This window comes from Leopardus geoffroyi, chromosome A1 (assembly GCF_018350155.1).
Source record: "Leopardus geoffroyi isolate Oge1 chromosome A1, O.geoffroyi_Oge1_pat1.0, whole genome shotgun sequence".
Classification (NCBI taxonomy): Eukaryota; Metazoa; Chordata; class Mammalia; order Carnivora; family Felidae; genus Leopardus; species Leopardus geoffroyi.
The window spans coordinates 140,984,513-141,006,142 of NC_059326.1; the positions used below are offsets into that span (position 1 = coordinate 140,984,513).

General features: G+C 41.6%; 1 long non-coding RNA gene across 1 annotated transcript; it reads left to right on the forward strand.

The window, feature by feature from the left end:
* Positions 1-1,410: 1,410 nt before the first annotated feature.
* On the forward strand, positions 1,411-19,178 carry LOC123607113. Its single transcript, XR_006716652.1, has 4 exons — positions 1,411-2,631; positions 3,683-3,763; positions 17,855-17,950; positions 19,085-19,178. It is a non-coding gene; the product is annotated as an uncharacterized LOC123607113 (long non-coding RNA).
* The last annotated feature ends 2,452 nt before the right edge of the window (positions 19,179-21,630 follow it).

The window sequence follows — 21,630 nt, forward strand, 5'->3', positions numbered from 1 at the left end:
CTGATTATGATTCCCAAAACATATATTCTTAAATTTTTTTAATGTTTATTTATTTTTGAGAGAGAGAGAGCGAGAGAGCGCGAGAGACAGAGCGTGAGTGGGGGAGGAGCAGAGAGAGAGGGAGATACAGAATCTGAAGCAGGCTCCAGGCCCCAAGCTGTCAGCACAGAGCTCGACATGGGGCTTGAACTCTTGAACTGTGAGATCATGACCTGAGCTGAAGTCGGACACTTAACCGACTGAGCCACCCAGGCGCCCCCTGAAATATCTTTAATATAAAGGTCATTTTATAATGAAATGTACTGGAATCCCATACACTGGGCTTGTTAACAAAATTTGAAAACCAAGCAGAAAGAAAACTACTGAATGAGGGTGCTAAAAACATGTAGGATTTAGCACAAATTTTGGCTCAGTAGATATTTTGGAATGAGTGAATACTTGAGCAAATGAATGAATTAATGCCCAAATTGATAAATGAGTGGATGGATGAATAAATGGTAGGAGAAAGACTGGCATGAGTGAATAAATGCCTGAATGGATACAGTTCCTGGCTAGTTATATAACAAGACATCAGATTCCTTATTTCATAGACAATAAATTCTATGAAGTTGAACCCTTTTCTTTTTCACTGTTCCTTTAGCAACATAAGAATGAATGTAGTCACATCACTGCTTACAGTTTCCGGCTTTTAATTCTTACGATCCCCTTATGCTGAGTACAGAAAATGGTCTGAGGTAAGGAGGCAAGTATTTTACGTGGAACTTTGGACAACCTGCTCTTATTCCTCAGGGACAGTTTTCAAGCTACTCAACCTTGCTGCCCTAAAATGGGTGGACTGTGTGTGGCCCTTCTAACCCTGACAATCTGCATTCATTCATTTGTGGCATATTTTACTTCCAAGCTTATCACTGCGACAGAGCACACATTTTTTGAGAGGACAGCCCCTCCAGTGAACTGCTCAAGACGTTCTTTGGATATCCATGACTTAGTCTGCGTTCCAAAAGGATGGGGCAGTTTTCTGGAAACAAAATGGTAGGTGAAATCTCTGGGAGAGAGTTACATGGTGTGTCCTCACTAGCACCTTCACTAAGTGAGTAAATGTTATCTGAAATTCTGGCCAAATTTGATGATCTAGGAAAGGCAGTATGCACAGTGGTTAAGGTCATTGACTCTGGAGGCAGACTTCTTAGAATCCCAGCTCTGCCATTTACTTGAGCAAGTTACATATAAGTCTCACTGCTCAGTTATCTTTTTATTTTTTTAATGTTTATTTATTTTTGAGAAAGAGAGAGAGAGAGGGAGAGAACGAGCGGGGGAGGGACAGACAGGGAGGGAGACACAGAATTCAAAGCAGGATCCAGGCTCTGAGCTGTCAGCACAGAGCCCGACATGGGGCTCAAACCCACAAACCGTGAGATCATGACCTTAGTCAAAGTCAGACACTTAACCGACTGAGCCACCCAGGCACCCCTCACCGCTCAGTTTTTAATCTGTAAAATTGGGGTAATAAAGGTACCTCCTTCCAATAAACATTTTTGTAAAGATTAAGTGGCTAAATGTATTTAAAGCCCAAGAACTAGGTCTTACACACGTTAGCTGCTACTTTTGTTATTTATTACTTATAAGCAAATATGCCACCCTGGATCCTCTATACTCTACGAGAGGTATTGGCTCTGTTCTCTGAAGGGTTTGTGCTGATTCATTGCCCTTTTTCATCCCAAAACATCTGTGAGGAAACTAGGTTTAATTTGGGTTATTGTCTGTGACTGGGAAGCAGAGTATAAAGTTACTGGTAACATTTGAGGGTGGATCGTGTCAGGCCTTAACAGGTTCCCATGTGTTTCTCCTTATAGTTGACCCCTGTCTGTAGGTTCTGGTCGTGAAGGAGTCACCTCACAAATAATCTGTCTTGACTCTACCTTTGTGTACAGCCCTCATCTCTGTGGTGTAATTTTCCTGCTCTTGGTTATCTCACTCTAGGTCTTGCCAGAACCTCCTCTCAGCCTCCCCTCCTAGCCCTACCTCTTCCCCAATACTAATTAGGTGACTCAGGCTCTGATACTGATCACTGAATTCCCAAATTCCTCTTGCCTCCATGCTTGACATTCTGAGCATTTGTTCTCCTAAGTTTCACTTCCGCTGAGCCTGTCCTATCCTCTGGACACTTTTCTACCTCCTGCCTTTTTTGCCTACTGTTTTTGGCATACATTGGTCGCCAATGACAATGGACTTTCAACCAGTATCTAAAGCAGCGTATCTTCTTCACCTCCAACCTCTTCCTAGTACTGTTGCTTCATGTAAGAGAGGGCGGAAATGCTGTGTGTTCACCAAAACTCACCACAAGTTTCTTCTACCCCCTAAATATACAGCTAGGCCATATTTCCCAGTCTCCCTTATAGTTAGGTTTGGTCATGGGGCTGAATTTTGCTTGAAGGAACGTGGGTAAAAATGATGTCCAATCCTCATGAGATCCTCTATGCCCTCTCTCTCCTCCGCTACCTCCTGGCAAGATAGCAAGATTCTAACAGAGGGATCCAAGACTATACAAGAAGACAGAGCCATAGGATGCAAGGACCCCGGATTTCTGAGTGACCTCGTGGAAGGCTGCCTATTGACCAGGAATTGGACTTGGTGTGAATGAGAAGTTAATTTTTATTATGTTAAGTTACTGAGATGATGATGATGATGATGACAATGATGATCATTTGGGTATAGCATTGAGTGTTCCCATAGTTCACACAAGGGGCTTGCCTCAATGTAACTCTCAGCTCTTCTCTAATTTTCCTGTCAGATTTTGTTGCAACTCTCCAGACAGACCTGATCTCATTGTCTTCCAGAGAAAAAAACCTTGAATGCACATCCTTGATCTCATAAACACCAACATTTAACTGAAACGTATCTCAGCGTATCTAACTTTTCCATGTTCCTTAAAGAATCTTCTAAGAACACTGATTCTCAGATTTGAAAATTGGAAAATTTGACAGAAACTACAGAACATTTCCTAGGGAAAAAAGCCCAGTATACATAAGAACACACCTAAATTTCTGAGAATTTACAGGACCCTGAAGCCCATCCAAAGTTTCAGGATAAGAAAGAATCCCTGCTTCAAGAGTAAATAATGCATAAAAGTAATTTCTAAACCAGTCTTCTCAAACCGGACTGCCCTCTCTTCAATATAAGTTAAAAACATTCATTGGTTAATCCAGGTGCAAAATAAGTCCATAATGGCACCTTAATGTTTCTGCTTTTATACTTAACTTTCTAATTTTTTTAAATGTTTGTTCATTTTTGAGAGAGAGAGAGTGTGTGTGTGTGTGTGTGTGTGTGTGAGAGAGAGAGAGAGAGAGCGGGGGCAGGGCAGAGAGAGGGGAAGACACAGAATCCAAAGCAGTCTCCAGGCTCCGAGCTGCCACCACAGAGCCCGACTTGGTGCTCAAACCCACCGACCATGAAATCATGACCTGAGCCCAATTCGGATGCTCAACTGACTGAGCCACCCAGTCAGGCGCCCCTTGTATTTGACTTTCTAATTTTGCCTTTTACTACATGAGTTTTTATGCCCTCTACGTAGTTTTTTTCTCAGGGAGGAAATACATTTGACACAGGACAATTTTTTGTAACAAAGATTGTTCCAGCGTTTTTTCTCTCAACTTCCATTTTTCTTTTCTTGCTATTTTAATAGGTGGGCGGTGTTGCCAGAGTTTGCCTGCAAAGTGGAATCTTTGTGAAAGAAAAATAAAGATTTGATGGACAAGATTTATTGGTAAGCAGTTTGTGTGCTTAACAACACCTGATAGAGAATTGTGGCTAGGAGCGCCTGTTATAGGATAATCACATGAAATTATATCTGAATACACTCTTATCTGTTCAGTGTAGTATTTCAGAAGAGAGGTATGCCTTTGTATGTTCAAATAAGCAGATTGAATGGCTTCAGTTCTAATGGGTCATTTGTAATGATTACCACCCATTTATCTCTTTGCATTTAAATGTTTTTTCTTTGTGTGCTAAGACAAACAATGCAGAAGCAGAGAGGCAAAAGAGGAAATACCAGTAAGAGAAAGAAGGCTTGATTTGAGCGTTTGAAAACATAATGAAAACCGAGGTCTCCAAATTGGACTCTGAGCTTTGTTTTTAGTAGCAACAGTGTATTCAATGCCTCTGCAGCTGAAAAAAAATTGAAAATGAGAAGCGTTTTGTGCTGTAAGGGGAAGACATAAAGTCACTACTAGGACATACAGCTGGATAGGCTAGAGAGAACCTCCATCTTTTTTTTTTTTTTTTTAATTTTTTTTAACGTTTATTTATTTTTGAGACAAAGAGAGACAGAGCATGAACGGGGGAGGGGCAGAGAGAGAGGGAGACACAGAATTGGAAGCAGGCTCCAGGCTCTGAGCCATCAGCCCAGAGTCCGACGCGGGGCTCGAACTCACGGACCGTGAGATCGTGACCTGAGCTGAAGTCAGACGCTTAACCGACTGAGCCACCCAGGCGCCCCGAGAACCTCCATCTTTGTAATTAGATGGGTTATTAGATACAGGGTTTTTGTAGTAAGAAAATGGACCCCTCTCTGCTGACTTCCCTCCCCTCTCCAGGTTTATAAAGTTTAAGAAAGTGTGTCCTATGTTATAAATGGTTTGGATGTAATCAAGTGGGCTAAAGCACAAGCCCATATGATGGCTAACTATGTGGTATGATTGGAGGGACAGCAAAAGACACACTTTACTGAGAATATCACCAAAATTTGTACCCTTAAGATCCTTCTCCTGTTCTTTAGGATGTGTTTTTAATTAAGCAAGTAATTCATGAGTTCTTTATTTCTTCAAAAGATTCAAACCATGTACAGGTAATTAATGACATAACTTAAAATTAGTAATGAATTTGACCATGTAAGGTATTACTAAGCATTATATCATGACATAGAATTGGCAGGTAAGCTATGAATAAAGGAGAGTGTGTGGGTGGGATTAAGAGTGTGAGATGCGGGGCGCCTGGGTGGCTCAGTCGGTTAAGTGGCTGACCTCGGCTCAGGTCATGATCTCGCAGTCCGTGAGTTCGAGCCCCACGTCGGGCTCTGTGCTGACAGCTCAGAGCCTGTTTCAGATTCTGTGTCTCCCTCTCTCTGACCCTCCCCCATTCATGCTTTGTCTCTCTCTGTCTCAAAAATAAATAAACGTTAAAAAAAAAAAAAAAAAGAATCAACCACTGGCTGAACAGAGGAGTAACCTGATCTGATACCCATGTTAAAAGAACTTCTCTGACTAGTATTTAAAAAAAAAAAAAAAAAAAAGAGTGTGAGATGCTGAGAGAAGGGGAAGGACTCAGATGGACGCCCCACTAAGGCTCTGGGTGGGGGGGGGGGGGGTTGGAAGCCAGCAAGGAACTGATGACACCACTAGCTGACTGAGAATCTGTAGAGGGAAGCAAAAGAGAGCTTGCTGGGGAGTTGGGGGTGTTGTCAAAGACAAATTTAGTACACTTCCTTAGATTTGCCTAGGACCAGCTCGGAGTGCAATCTTGCCTCTGTAGAACGGACGGACCAGAGACACAGCTTTAGAAACAAGTTCTAGTCTTATGAGAGCAGGCATTGGAATGGGGAGTGGGGGAAAGGAAGCCAGACTTAAGAACCAGACCTGAGGCTGAGTTCTAATTCAACCACTAATCACCCACAGGCCCTCGAGCAAGTCAATTTCCCTCTCCTAGCATCAGCTTCCTCACACGCAAAGTACAAACAGGAGCACCTACCTCGTTCATTAGATCGCTTCCCTAAGTGTCAAGCAGCGTTCTAGGCCCATGGCTGACACTATGAGTGTACCTTTCCCCGAAAAGTTGTTTATGAATTAAGGCTTTGGTAATATAATTTCATCTCACATGCTGTAAGCAAGTGTGCTGTTTAAAGGAAATAAGAGGTGGGTCTTTTAAGTGATGAGAATTTATATGGTAAAAAGAAAACAGCTGATTGTTTTTGTAACATTAAATTGTTATATACATTTTTTTTCTTAGAATGGCCTTCCTAGCATGCCTGGGTGGCTCAGTCAGTTCAGCATCTGACCTTTGCTTTTGGCTCATGATCTCACGGTTGTGAAATCAAGCCCCTGCATCACCCTGCCCAACACCCACTGTGGAGCCTGCTTAAGATTCTCTTTCCCTCTCCCTCTGTCCCTCCGCTGCTTATGGGCTCACTCTCCGTCTCTCGTCTCTCCGTCTCTCTCTCTCTCTCTCTCTCTGAAGAAAAGGGGGATACCTGGGTGGCTCCATCAATTAAGTGACCAACTCTTCTTATCAGCTTAGGTCATGATATCTCAGTTAGTGAGCTGGAACCCCGCACTGGGTTCTGTGCTGGCAGCACAGAGCCTGCTTAGGAATTTCCCTCTCCCTCTCTGCCTGCCTCACCCCCACTTGTGTGCATGTTTGCTCACATGTGCACACACTCACTCTCTCTGTCACAATTAATGACATAAAAAAAAAAAAAGAATGGCCTTCCTGCTACAGTATTTACTCATCAATTTATTTAAATGGGATAGTTCATTTGCAGGGTTCATAAAGTTTGCCATCTGCTCAGTGAAAGCCAATCTTCGCCCCCCCCCCCGGGGGGGGGGGAGACAAGGAAGGACAGCCCCCTGTCCTGTCCTTACTTATTAATAGGAATCTCTCCAATTCTTCCCTCTCTTGGCCTTCCTAGTGGAAAACAACTTGGTTACATTGAGTGCCCCTTAAGGGACACGGAGATGTCAACACCAGGGTAAAGGTAGGAAGGGGTGAGGTAGAGTATACCTTTCTATAAGCCTATAGGCTTAGAAACAAAACAAAGAAACAAAAAAACCTCTCTAAGATGGACAAGCATTAAGAAAATGTTTGGCTTGGGGCGCCTGGGTGGCGCAGTCGGTTAAGCGTCCGACTTCAGCCAGGTCACGATCTCGCGGTCCGTGAGTTTGAGCCCCGCATCAGGCTCTGGGCTGATGGCTCAGAGCCTGGAGCCTGTTTCCGATTCTGTGTCTCCCTCTCTCTCTGCCCCTCCCCCGTTCATGCTCTGTCTCTCTCTGTCCCAAAAATAAATAAACGTTGAAAAAAAAAATTAAAAAAAAAAAAAAAAAGAAAATGTTTGGCTTTGTTATTAATTTTAAGTAATAACAAAAGCTAATATTTATATAATACTTAATATGTACTTTGCACCCTTCTACAAACTTCCAATGAGTTAGAACATTTGAACCTATCTCCATTTTTGGATGGAGAAACTGAAGCAGAAAGAAATAAAAGTAAGTGGCCTCAAATCACATAGAAAGCAATAAAGTCAGAATTCAGATTCCAATGATCTGACATCAAAGCTTGACCACCATATTACTGCACCACTGTGCTCGAAACTGTTACTAGAACAAAGTTTGGAGGCACCCGGGTGGCTCAGTCGGTTATGCGTCTGACTTCAGCTCTGGTCATGATCTCATGGTTCGTGAGTTAGTGCCCCATGTGGAACTCTGTCCCCGCAGAGCCCACTTAGGATCCTCTATCCCCCTCTTCCTGTCCCTCCCTCATAGGCTCACATACTCTCTTGCCAAAATAAAAAATAAATAAATAAACATTAAATTAAAAAAAAAAAAAAAAGAACAAAGTCTGAGACACTGCTTTCACAGACAGTTTCTGCCCACATAGCAGTGACTTGGAAAGCTTTCTGGTCCTCATTCCTTTATCGAAACAGAGCGTTCAAAGTGATTTGAGGGCATTTGTCTGAAGGTATTATAACCAATTAGTCCCAATTCCAATTCTCAGAGTAGCCAAATGGAACAGCTAATATTTTGTGTCAACTTGGCTAGGTCATGGTACCCTGATATCTGATCAAATACTTGTCAGGATGTAGCTGTGAAGGTATTTATTATAGGAGATGAACATTTAAATCAGTAGACTTTGAGTAAAGCAGACAACTCTCCGTACTGTGGTGGGTGTTGTCAAATCAGTTGAAGGTCCTAAGAGAAATAAGCTGGGGGTCCTCTGAGGAAGAGGGAACCTGTTGGTTCTGTTTTTCTGGAGAATGCCAACACACTAAATACTACTAGCTTTTTTCTCTTAAAAATTTTCTCTTGTACTCAAGCCATGATGTGCTGTAAGCAAAGCTGTTGCCAAATCACTGTTGGTCAATGAAGGGTCTGAAGTAATTATGTCTTTTCTTTCTCCACATAATCCCATGTGACTGGCCAGTCACAAACAAACTGACTTTCAAATACAGGAGCACAAAAGGGCAAAGGAATAGATGCCAACAGATTCATTAGCACCTTTCCCATATCACCCCGGTCTACTTACTTGAGAGGCAGATGTTGACAATGGCAAAGGCCAAAGTTCTCACCCGAATAAGCTATCTCTGAAAAGGAAATCCAAAATAATAATGGTTGTGAGATGCCTTATCCCATTTTTTTAAAAACAACTTTTTTAAATGTTTATTTGTTTTTGAGAGAGAGAGAGACAGACAGAGCACAAGTGGGGGAGGGGCAGAGAGAGAAGGAGACACAGAATCTGAAGCAGGCTCCAGGCTCCCACCTGTCAGCACAGAGCCTGACTCGAGGCTTGAGCTCACAAACCGTGAGATCATGACCCGAGCCAGAGTCAGACACTCAACTGACTGAGCCACCCAGGCGCCCCAAGCTTTATTTCATCTTTAGGAGGAACTGTAGAAAGAGCAGCCAACAGTTACACAGACAGTTAAGATTGTGCCTACATGCGGGGCGCCTGGGTGGCGCAGTCGGTTAGGCGTCCGACTTCAGCCAGGTCACGATCTCACGGTCCGTGAGTTCGAGCCCCGCGTCAGGCTCTGGGCTGATGGCTCAGAGCCTGGAGCCTGTTTCCGATTCTGTGTCTCCCTCTCTCTCTGCCCCTCCCCCGCTCATGCTCTGTCTCTCTCTGTCCCAAAAATAAATAAACGTTGAAAAAAAAAAATTAAAAAAAAAAAAAAAAAGATTGTGCCTACATAAATTCCAGGCAATGTTCCAATTGTAACCCATGCTGATTAAATGTTATCACTTCACATTCATGATTAACGAAAGTTTTCTGGCTGTTGTCAAATCTTAAGTGACAAGCTTTTAACTTCCTTCATTTCTTATCAATGAAACCCATTTGGAAGACTCGTTCAAAGCAATGTCTTTAACTGGAAAGGACTCCCTCATGCATGAATGAACAATGTGTTTCCTCAGGTCCCTAATGAAATGTGCTCTGTTTAGGATTGCAGAAACATCTGGAATGTATGTGATAAGACAAGAGGGGAACATTATAGGGGGGAAACTCAGAAGGTTCATTTGTTTTAACGTAAGAGATGAAGAAAAGAGACAGTAAAATATAAAACTCACTAGATGGGTTTGATAGCAGCTGGGACAAGCTGAGAAAAATCTGTTCCGAAAGAAGTCAGGAGACCTGCATGTTGAACGAGATGCACTGTGTATTAGGCATTTTGTTTCTCCTTGTTATAAAAGACTAATATTCTCAGATACTCTGCAGATTTTTAAAAATAGTTCTCGTGAAAACGACTCTCTCAAAAAGTGATGTCTATAAAGATGCTATGAGGAACTGATTACTTCTATTAATTAAATGAATGTGGGTGAACAAAACTAATAATTCAGGGGAACCCTTCTGTTATGAGGGATTTATGTCCCACGCCCGCAGGTTCATATGTTGAATCCTCGTCCCCAGTGTGATGGTACTTTGAGGTGGGGCTTTTGGGAAGTGATTGGGATTAGTGCCCTTATAAAAGATGCTTGAGAAAGCTTCCGGCCCCTTCTGCCGCATGAGGTCACAGTGAGAAGATGGTTCTCATCAGATACTGAATCTCCTGGAGCCATGCTCTTGGATTTCCTAGCCTCCAGCACTCTGAGATACAGATGTTTATTGTTTAGAAGCCACCCAATTTATGGCCTTTTTGTTGTAGCAACCTGCACAGACTACCTCTCCCAAGCCTGATTCATCTGCTCATTCCCTTAGTCATTGTGTAAAGCACCTCACTTCCTCATTTCACTTCTTTACGTAGGTAGATTTTAATCTACATGATACTCAGATCTTTGCTCTAATACATTCTTTTAGTCTCAGAATTTACTTCATTTCTAAGCAACAATAAATCTCACATGTACTCAGTGTTTATTACATACTAACCCCTGTGAAATGGTTTACGTTCACATAGTATCTCATTTAATCTTGCAACAGTCCAAAGAGGAGGTAGTACGATTATCCTCATTTTACCAGTTAAGAAACTGAGGCAGAAAGAGGTTCAGTCATTTACCCAAGGTTATACAGCTGCCCATCCATAATGGGAAACAATTCACATTGCTTTGTCAAGGTTAATCCATGGCCACAGTGACTCATCCTATTCCTAATTATCACTCATTCTTTTATACTACAGGTTTTATGCCCCATCTCTTCTCCTCTTTACAATCCATCCTGTTCCGTCCTCTCTTCCCCCAAATTAAAAAAGTACAAAGTCTGGGAAACAAATATCTAGATAATTGAAGGGTTTGCTTTCATTATTTGGTTTTAATGGAAAGTTCAGGGTCCTTTCCCTCATTTTTCATTTCATTTTAATTTTAAGAGCTGGTCTTTGGTATTTCATATGTCTGCTAGGAATGAAGGCAAGTCCTTCAAACTGGGTGTTTTGCCTATCAAAACATTTTCATAATGATCCTTGGGCTAAGGTTAGATAAGAAATCCAGCACTGTGATGAATAAGAAGCAACAGTATCACACTCTGTCCTGGCTGAAGGACATAAAACTTGCTTTTGAGCTTTTCTTTGGCAGTTTGCAGGCAGTATTTCTAGAACAAAAGCCTCCTCCATTTGGTGCTGCAGACCATGGTGCCTGATTCACTGATGGGGTCTCTGAGCTGACTGGATGAGCCAGAGTCCAAGGGACATGTCTCCGAAAACTAGACAGGGCACAAGAAAATCCTGGGGACCCAATACCTGGCAGAGCTTGGAAACTTATTTGTATGATAAACTGAGCCTAAATTGCCAAGGCTTCCTCTTATTGCAGGAAACAGTGACAATTTTCCACTTAAAAAAAAATCTTATCAGGCCACCAAGGCTACTGAAAAGGAGTGGTGCCTCAGAAGAGAAACCCTCGGTAGGCAGCTGCTGGTGATGTTATTATTTAAAGGAAAATTTATACTTGGCAATGCTTCTTAAACTTTAACGTGAATGTGAATCTCCTGGGGATCTTATCAAAGATCAGATTCTGAATCTGGGGTGGGGTCAGAGATTTTGCATTTCTAACAACTGCCAGATGATGCTGATGTTACTGGTCCACGAACTTCAAGGATATACAGACCTGCATAGAGAAAGGAGATTACCTTTCAGTGTGGCTAGCCCACGGTTGGTCTATTTGTTTTTTTATTTTCTTGAAGGCTTGTGCTGAATAATAAAGTCTACTTCGCTTTCTTTCCACCTTGTCACTTGTGTTTGGAGCAACACAATGCAAGGGCAAGCTGGAACCTGTGAACAGCAGACACATTAATAAAAGAAAGATCCAGAGGGAGAACCCACGACCAGCCTGTTGCCATGACGCCAGGTTAATGACACTGCGCTGGAAGAGTGATTCTCCCTGGACTAGGGATCAAGTGACACCATCTTAATTGCCCATGGAAAAGACTGCCCCTTTTCTAGCAAACAATTATTTCCTGATCAATACCCCTGTCTTGTTAAATACACTTTCTGACCATTTATAACTAAACATCTGATACACTTTCCCCGAGAAGGAGAACACCTTCTCAGTTACCGCTACTCACCAGCAGCCCCGACCCACAGAGCACACAAAAGCTTCTACGGGTAGCCAGTCTCAATTGTTTGAAACTCCTCATTATTTGTTATGCTTCAGTGACTTTTCACTATAGATGGAGAAATAAGAAGGGCCCACAACTTCCCTTCTAGCAACTTGTTTTATGCTTACGGTTAAAGCCTCAGCTTGGGGGAAGGAAAGTGGATTGTCTCAAGCCCTCTCCGGAGGCATCGCCTAACCTCGGCTGCTGCCCCTCGCCAGTCCTCATCACCCTACTCACTTCGCATTTGGTTGTGGCCCAGAGGACTCATGGACTGCTGTCCCGCCTGACACCGGATGAGATACGGGTTAGGAGAGCAGTGCATCTCTCACTTCCCCTTTTGGTTCTCTATTTTACTTCCCCCCGTAACATCATCACACTGCACTGAAAATTTTATTAATGAGTGTCCTGGGTTGAATACTGTCCCCTGAATTAATATCTACCAAGTACCTCACAGTGGAATCTTGCTTGGAAATAGAGTCTTTGTAGAAATAATTAGTTAAGACGAGGTCACAGTCAGCATGAGCCCCAAATCCAATCGCTGTGTCCTTATAAGAGGAAAGGGCACACACGTACTCCCAGAAGAGGGCCATGTGACAGTGGAGGCAGAAATTGGATGCCATCCAAGGAATTCCAAAGATTGCCAGCAACTACCAGAAGTGAGGGAAGGACAAGGAAGGATTCTCCACCAGAACCTTTAGAGCTGTTGGTATGGCCAATAACTTGATTTCAGAGTCCTAGCCTCCAGAATCATGAGAGAATAAATTTCTATTGTTCAAAACCCCCCAGTTTATGGTACTTCATCACAGCACCCATAGGAAAATAATGAGTGAGGGAAATCAAAGGACTTAAAAGGTATGCTGGAAAGAATTTAAAACTGTGGGGAAATTTGACTTACAGTCTAAAGAAAAAGGCTCTGGGAATTAAGCCCTCCATAGAGTTCCATTTCCTCACTTTGCTAATGGTTCAAGTCTGGGCTTTCCACGGGAACATCTTCTTCAAACCTCTGCAGTTCAAATCCCATCCACCTCTTGGGAAATCTCACAAACAATCATTTGGGATTGGTTTGCCAATTTTAAGCCCAATACCAGAAGCAGAAGCAGATGCCGCAGCCATAACCAGCTCCCACAATTGTATAACGTCTAATCCCTATGTATAACTCATGGTGGTTCTGTTTCTCCTGTTGAATGGTAATCAATCCAGAATTTTCGTACCAGATATGAGGTGTCCTGGTTACCTAGTGCTGTGTAACAAAACATCCCAACACTTTTTCTTAAGGGAGAATTATTGTTTTTTAAATGTTTATTTATTGGGGCACCTGGGTGGCTCAGTTGGTTGAGCATCCAACTCAGCTCAGGTCATGATCTCACAGCTCATGAGTTCAAGCCCCGCATTAGGCTCTGTGCTGACAGCTCAGAGCCTGGAGCCTGCTTTGGATTCTGTGTCTCCCTCTCTCTCTGCCCCTAACCCACTCACATTCTGTCTCTGTCTCTCTCAAAAATAAATAAGCATTAAAAAAATTTAAATGTTTATTTATTTATTTTGAGAGACAGAGAGAGAGAGAGAGAATGAGCATGAGAAGGGTAGAGAGAGAGGGAGAGAGAGAGAGAATTCCAAGCAGGTTCTGCTCTGTCAGCACAGAGCCCAACGTGGGGCTCAATTCCACAAACTGTGAGATGATGACTTGAGCAGAAATCAAGAGTCAGACGATTAACCGACTGAGCTACCCAGGTGCCCCAACATCCCAACGCTTATTGGCTTAAAACAATAATAGTCATTTTATTAAATCTCATTATTACTGTGGGTTGGGTATTTGGCAAGTACTTAGTGTGGTAGTTCTGTCTTGGTCCTTACTTTTCGACTTCTGCTAATGGTCTACTCAACACCCTTCTGGTTCTGGCCACCAATGCCAATGGCAAATGCCACTTGTTTTAGGGTTTTGTTATGGCAGCATTCAACTTCCAGCTACCAAATCTTCTTCTGGTATCTATTACTGACTTAAAAATCACCCCAAGACATCAATAATTATTTCATTATCTCTCATAGTTTCTGTGTATGAGGGATTTGGGAAGGACCCAACTACCAGGTTCTGGCTCAGGGTTTTCATGTGGTTGCAATCAGATGATGGCTGGAACTGGAAGAGCAGGGAAATGGAGCAGCTGGGGGCTGGCCAAGCATCTCTCTCTTTACCTGTAGTCCCAGGGCCTCTCCATATGGTCTCTGCATGGACCACCTGAGAGCATTGTGGCCTTTTGGCAGTGAGCCATTCATATTCTGGGTGAAGTCTTTGACAGCAAGGGGCCCAGTGAATAAGGCAACACATTTAATGACTTAGCTTCTTTCCTTCTTTCTTTCTTTCTTTCTTTCTTCCTTTCTTTCTTTCTTTCTCTCGTGAGAGAAATGAATTTATTTCAAAAAATAGATGTTGAGGTGTTCAGACAAAAGCTTTCATGGGTACTTAGAATTATAGCATATACATGGGAGTATTTGCTTTCTTTTTTTTATTGTTTTTTTAAAATTTATATCCAAGTTAGTTAGCATATAGTGCAACAATGATTTCAGGAGTAGATTCCTTAATGCCCCTTACCCATTTAGCCCATCCTCCCTTCAAACCCCTCCAGTAACCCTCTGTTCTCCATATTTTAGAATCTCTTATGTTTTTGTCCCCCTCCCTGTTTTTATATTATTTTCACTTTCCTTCCCTTATGTTCATCTGTTTTGTCTCCTAAAGTCCTCATATGAGTGGAGTCATGATATTTGTCTTTCTATGACTGAGTAATTTCACTTAGCATAATACCCTCTAGTTCCATCCACGTAGTTGCAAATGGCAAGATTTCATTCTTTTTGATTGCCAAGTAACGCTCCATTGTATGTACATACCACATCTTCTTTATCCATTCATCCATCGATGGACATTTGGGCCCTTTCCATACTTTGGCTATTGTCAATAGTGCTGCTATAAACATGGGGGTGCATGTGCCCCTTCGAAACAGCATATGTATCCCTTGGATAAATACCTAGCAGTGCAATTGCTGGGTCGTAGTGTAGTTCTATTTTTAGTTTTTTGAGGAACCTCCATACTGTATTCCAGAGTGACTGTACCAGCTTGCATTCCCACCAGCAATGCAAAAGAGATTCTGTTTCTCTGTATCCTTGCCGACATCTGTTGTTGCCTGAGTTGTTAATGTTAGCCATTCTGACAGGTGTGAGGTAGTATCTCATTGTAGTTTTGATTTGTATTTCCCTGATGATGACTGATGTTGAGCATTTTTTCATATGTTGATTGGCCATCTGGATATCTTCTTTGGAAAAGTGTCTATTCATGTCTTTTGCCCATTTCTTCCCTAGATTTTTTGTGTTTTGGGTGTTGAGTTTGATAAGTTCTTTATAGATTTTGAATACTATCTGATATGTCATTTGCAAATATCTTCTCCTATTCTGTCAGTTGCCTTTTAGTTTTGCTGATTGTTTCCTTCCCTGTGCAGAAGCTTTTTATTTTCATGAGATCCCAATAATTCGTTTTTGCTTTTGTTTCCCTTGCCTCTGGAGAGTGTTGAGTAAGATGTTGTTGTGGCCAAGATCAAAGAGGTTTTTTCCTGCTTTCTCCTCAAAGATTTTGATGGCTTCTTGTCTTAGATTTCGGTCTTTTATCCATTTTGAGTTTATTTTTGTGTATGGTGTAAGAAAGTGGTCCAGATTCATTTTTCTGCATGTCGCTGTCCAGTTTTCCCAGCACCACTTGCTGAAGAGACTATCTTTATTCCATTGAATATTCTTTACTGCTTTGTCACAGATTAGTTGGCCATACGTTTGTGGGTCCATTTCTGCGTTCTGTATTCTGTTCTACTGATCTAAGTGTCTGTTTTTGTGCCAGTACCATACCATCTTGATGATTACAGCTTTGTAATACAGCTTGAAGTCTGTGACTTAGCTTATTTTTGTCCTAAGAATATAATGTCTTCTCTTCCTTCTCCAAAGATATTAATAATACCTTTTTTCCTTGTTAGTTTTCATCTCCTTCCATAGTTTGTTTCCTCCAAAATTTTTTGTTTGCTCTCTTTCATAAGTGTCATTATTATTTTTTTTAATTTTACTTGAGAGAGAAAGCGAGAGAGTGGGAGTGAGCAGGAGAGAGGGGCAGAGGGAGAGAGAGAATCTCAAGCAGGCTCCATGCTCAGCACGGAGCCTGACACAGGGCTCAATCCCACAATCCTGGTATCATGACCTAAGCTGAAATCAAGAGTCAAATGCTCAACTGCCTGAGTACCCCTATTTTTTAAATCATAAATGTCATTATTTTAATTGGTATCCATTTTATTAATGCTGAGGTTAAACCTTTAAAAGCTGTTGGGGCTCCTGGGTCGTTCAGTTGATTAAGTGTCCAACTTTGGCTCAGGTCATATCTCATGGTTTGTGAGTTTGAGCCCCATGTTGAGCTCTGTTCTGATAGCTCAGCATCTGGAGCCTGCTTTGGATTCTGCATCTCCCTGTCTCTCTGCCTCTCCCCTGCTCACACTCTGTCTCGGTCTCTCAAAAATAAATAAACATTGGGAAAAAAATTAAAAGCTGTTTATTGATCACATGCATTTTTATCTTTTTTGAATTGCCTTTTCATTTCTTTCTTTTCTCCTTCCTTCCTTCCTTCCTTCCTTCTTTCTTTTGTCAGAGAGAGAGAGGGAGAGAACACAAGCATGGGAGGGGCAGGGAGAGGCGCAGAGAGAGAGAATCCCAAGCAGGGTCCACACCAAGCACAGAGCCCAACTCAGAGCTCTGTCCTATAGACGTGATATCATGACCTGAACTGAAACCAAGAGTTGGACACTGAACTGATAGAGCCACCCAGGTGCCCCAACCTTTTCATTTCTTTGGCCCATTTCCCTATTGTGGTGATTGTCTTTTTTTAAGGTTTTAAAGAAGTCTTTATATGCTAATGACACTGTTTGCTATTTATACTGTACATATTATTCTCCCATTAGTTGTCATATTTTCCAAGCTAAAAAGTAGGATAAATGCTATGAAAAAGGATGTTTTCCTGATTTTAAGTGTATATATATTTAAAAATTTATAACAATCTATAAAAATAAATTACAGTTACAATTTAATAATTCACCTTTAAAGAAAATAATAAAAACTCCTGAAATTAGAACTCTTCCTGAAGATCCATACCTGTTAAATAATGGTTTTCATTTCTGCTCGCACATCAGAATCACTTGGGGAACTTTCAAAAGTACTGATGCCTGGGTCCTAGCCATACCAAAGATTGGTCTGGAGATGCTAATGTGCAGCCAGCAGTGAAAATCTTTGATATATGTAATCAGTACTCTTGATCAGAGCTGGCTTCCTGTGGGCCAAGATTCCTTCCAGAGAACTTGGGGCTGAGCATGGCTCTTGGGTCTTATCCTTCCTGGGTTCTTCTGAGCAGCCTCTTTATTGATAGGTTACAAAAAGTCCATTTGCTCATATGCACCTCCTCGTCCTCTTTTGTCACTAGCTGCCTGAAATTCTCAATATCATGGTCAGTCCTTAAGGTTTCTTCTCTTAAGATGTCCTGTTGCTTGAGAGTTGAACACACTGGTTACCTAGTTCCTTGTTACCCAAAGTGGTGTTCTGGACCAGCAGGCCCCCAGCTCTAACCCCAGACCTAATGAATCAGAGTCTGCATTTAAATCAAATTCCCAGATGATTCATATGCACATTAAAGCTTGAGAAAGACAAATCCACAGGCAATTGTCCACAAGGATGTAAACTACAGTAGGGCAGGGACCTTGTCTATCTTGTCCACTGCTATGCTTTCAGACCTACAATTACATATGTTGAATGAATGGATTTGCTTATTAAAGGAAGTTAAACGTGTGCTATAATATGAGTCATATAATATGTGTCAACAAAGCTTTCTTTGGGTGCCACTGTGATAGGCAGAATCATATTGTGGATATATTTTGTTCAATGTAGCATAATATTTATATATGCTATATTAGTATGACTTGAGTTGTACTAGGTATAGTGACTTATTACTACTATTTGTATTTTTTTAACACTTCCTAAAGGACTTTCACGTGTCTTTATTTATTCTCTACAGTGTGCAAGGACTCAACTCTGTGAACCAAGAGAACATGGGTATCTTCACTTAATACAAGGGCAAACACAAGATTGAAAGATTTGTGCAAGATTGCTAGTGAGTTACTGCCAAAGTAGAATTTGTACTTGAAACTCCCAAGTTTCCAGACTACTGGCTAACCACCTCTCATGGAATGTATCTAGAACTCAGCATTGTGTAATGCTAATGATGTTCAAACTTCTGTACCAAGAACATGAAAGAATTGTAATATCGGTAATAAAACTTTTTCATTTAAAGGCATTCCCCCTAGTTTTATATACTAATATGTTTGGATTTAAGTACCTAATTAAAGTCTACAGTAAAACCCCAAAATAAAGATTGACAATACACACCTGTAAGGATTTCATGAAGTAAACTTGAAATAAAATTGTATTGGGTATTCATCAGAAAACTAACATGAAATTGCTTTGCCTTTTATAGCTCTATATCTTTATGAACTGGGAAGAGAACACATTCTATTTTGTGGAACTGTCACTTTATTTTTTGCCTCAGAAAATAACCCTTCATTCCTTTTTGATGACACCCAGAATAATCTCTGATCATACAATTTATTTCTCGGTTCACCAGAGGATATTTGTAGCGAAGTGAACTTCAGAGATGGATGTTTAGGATAATGTTATGACGTTAGAGGCAGAGTAGATAAGAGGCATTTGGAAGGAATTCATGACAATGTGATAATCTTTTATAAATGATTCCTTCCTCGCCTATTTTTAGATAGAAATGCCATTAGATGCATTCAATTATCTTCAACAGACTCTATTGTTTAAACCCAAGAGTGAGAACTGCTTTTTAGTTGTCTTCATGTCCCTCAGAATTTTGTATGTGACACTGCCTTGTATTTAAGAGGAGTTCCACAAATATTTGTTTAATTGAATTACTCACCTGTACTGTGAGACCCCATGTTTATGTTCTTTAGATGTAGAACCCCCAAAACCTAAAGTAATAATGATAAACACTAAACTCAATCCAGGTTCTTAAAACTATCCTCAAATAGCTTAAAATGGGGGTGTTCTTAAACTGTAAACTTAACTTCTACAAATCTGCCCTTAGAGTGAACACCATATATGGCATTCCAGCATCATTTTCTCCCTAGAGCTTTCTTCATCCCTCTACTCTTGGTCAAAGTAGAAAGACAATTTTGGACATGGTGAGTGGGTCATGTACCACAGATCTGGATATGTTTTATTCTAGAAATGAGTGACAAACGTAAGCAAAGTTTTACCTGAAGAGACCTGGAAAGAAAAAGCAATGAAACAATGTCCTCCATATATTGAGAACATGTAAGTGTTGGGTGTTATACTGAATTCTTCTTGAAAAAATGTTTTAAATTTTAATTTGAGAGAGAGCGCATTTGTGCATGTGGGGTGGGGGGGGGGCGAGAATCTTAAGCAGACTCCATGGAGCCTCATGTGGGGCTTGATCCAATGACCCTGGGATCATGACCTGAGCCAAAATCAAGAGTTGGATGTTCAACTGAGTGAGGCACCCAGGTGCCCCATACTGAATCCTTTATAAAAGACAAACTCCACTATTACTGCCTTCTATTTACAGATAAGGATGGATGGGGAGGCTGAGACAAAGAACTTTTGAGTAACTCTTCTGAGCTAGTGAGTGGCAAGACTGGGATTTGAACTCAGGCTGTATGGCTCCAGACTCATCACTCTCTATGGTATGCTGCCTCTCCAAAATGATTGTTAAAGTTTCTTTTTCTTGTATAATGAATTAAGACCTTTCCCACACCCATTTAGAACTGATTTGTCCTGCATCCCATCCCTCTTTCACTGGATAAGCTTATTCATAAAGCCTATCATTAAAAACCCACACCCTAAAATGAGTATGATAGGCAAACAGTTTAAGGGATTCCAGTAGCAATTAGCTTTCCCCAAATAGCACATTTTTTTAAGCAAGGACTCAGAAAAGCCAAGAAGTCATGCTAAATCACCATGATATTTGTGGGCCAAGATGTTTCTGAACAAATGGGATGCTCTAAGGGTACCCATGCAAATGGTTTCTCTCTTTGGACTACATGATGACTAATGTTCCTTCCCTGCCTATACCACCCATCTTGGCTTATCACTGTTTCTGGGGGACGTGGGGAGGACATGTAACTCCCCAGGCCTCCATGATATTCATCTACAATTCTGGGCAGCTCTTGAAGCAAGTGTGAAGGACTAAAAGGCCAATAAAGTAAAACACATATATGTAGTGACAAAGCAAGACACAACTGATAGAAAATAATGCAAAGAAATTTCATGAAGCTCAAATAAATGGACAAACGATTTAGGCATTTGTTGGTCCTCCTTGGTGTGACAAATGAAACGGGCATTAACATGGAGGACAAAGCCCATTGTAGCTCTTTGTCAATGATCCCGTAGAGTACCGGCTTCTACTCCTGACCAGAGATCACCCTTTTCTATACAATAAATACTTATAGAGTACCTACTATGTGCTGGACACTTTCTAGACATTGGAATTATGTCTTAGTTCATTTGGGCTGCTATAAGAAAAATGCCAGAAGCCAAGTATAAGCCACAAAAATTTATTTCTCATGTTCCAGAGGCTAGAAAGTTGAAGATCAAGCACTGGCTGATTCCATATCTGGTGAGGTCCACTTCCTGGTTTATGGATGACCTTCTTTTCATTATAACCTCACATGGTGGAAGGCGTGAGCTAGCTCCCAGGGTCTCTTTTATAAGACCACTAATGCCAAACATGAGGGCTCTGCCCTCATGACCTAATCACCTCCTGAAGGCCCCCACCTCCCACTACCATCACCTTGAAGGTTAAGATTTCAACATATGAATGTAGGGGGGCACAAACATTTAGTCTGTAGTGGTATAAACAGAACTAGCAAAGATCCTTGTCCTCCCAGAATTCATATTCTTTTTATCTTTCTTTTTCATATTCATTTTAAAAGGAGCCACTGTTCTTTTTGTTCAGATGTTTCTTTATACTTTTAGTCCTCTTAGTGGGTAAAATGTGGCAGATTGCATAAAATAGAGCAACAAAGGTATTAAACCGCAAATGGCCCAAATCCCTGACCGTTGATAGCACAGGAGACATCTGAGATTGCACGAGTGTGAGGTTAGGCCCCGAGGCATCGCATGGGCCAACTTCTGCATTAGTACTGCCTCAGGTTTGGGGCACCTGGGTGGCTCAGGCGGTTTGGGCATCCGACTTCGGCTCAGGTCATGATCTCGTGGTCCGTGAGTTCGAGCCCCGCATCGGGCTCTGGGCTGACAGCTCAGAGCCTGGAGCCTGTTTCGGATTCTGTGTCTCCCTCTCTCTCTGACCCTCCCCTGCTCATGCTCTGTCTCTCTCTGTCTCAAAAATAAATAAAACGTTAAAAAAAAAAAAAAGTACTGCTTCAGGTTCAGCTTGGGAGCTTTTTTTCTTCTTGGGACAAAATGGCTGATGAATGTGAATTTTTTTAAAAAAATGGCCTAAGATGTTGTAAGTTCAGGTTGAAGAACAAAACGCCAACTCACCTCAGCAGGTGGAGGCTGAGATTCCTCCTGATGCTCCTCCTGAAGTAATTGCCCATTAGCTGCTTCCCCACTCCCTTTCTTGCCCCGTCCTGTCCTCCTCATCATGTCCTTTCTCTTTCTGCTGTGAGAGCTCAGTTTACTAGAGCCTGCAGACAACAAATAGGCCTCCAGACCCCCCAGCCACACAAGTCCGTGGCACAGTGGGCAAGAAACACTCAGTGGCAATTGCTGTTGGGAATCACTGGCTGA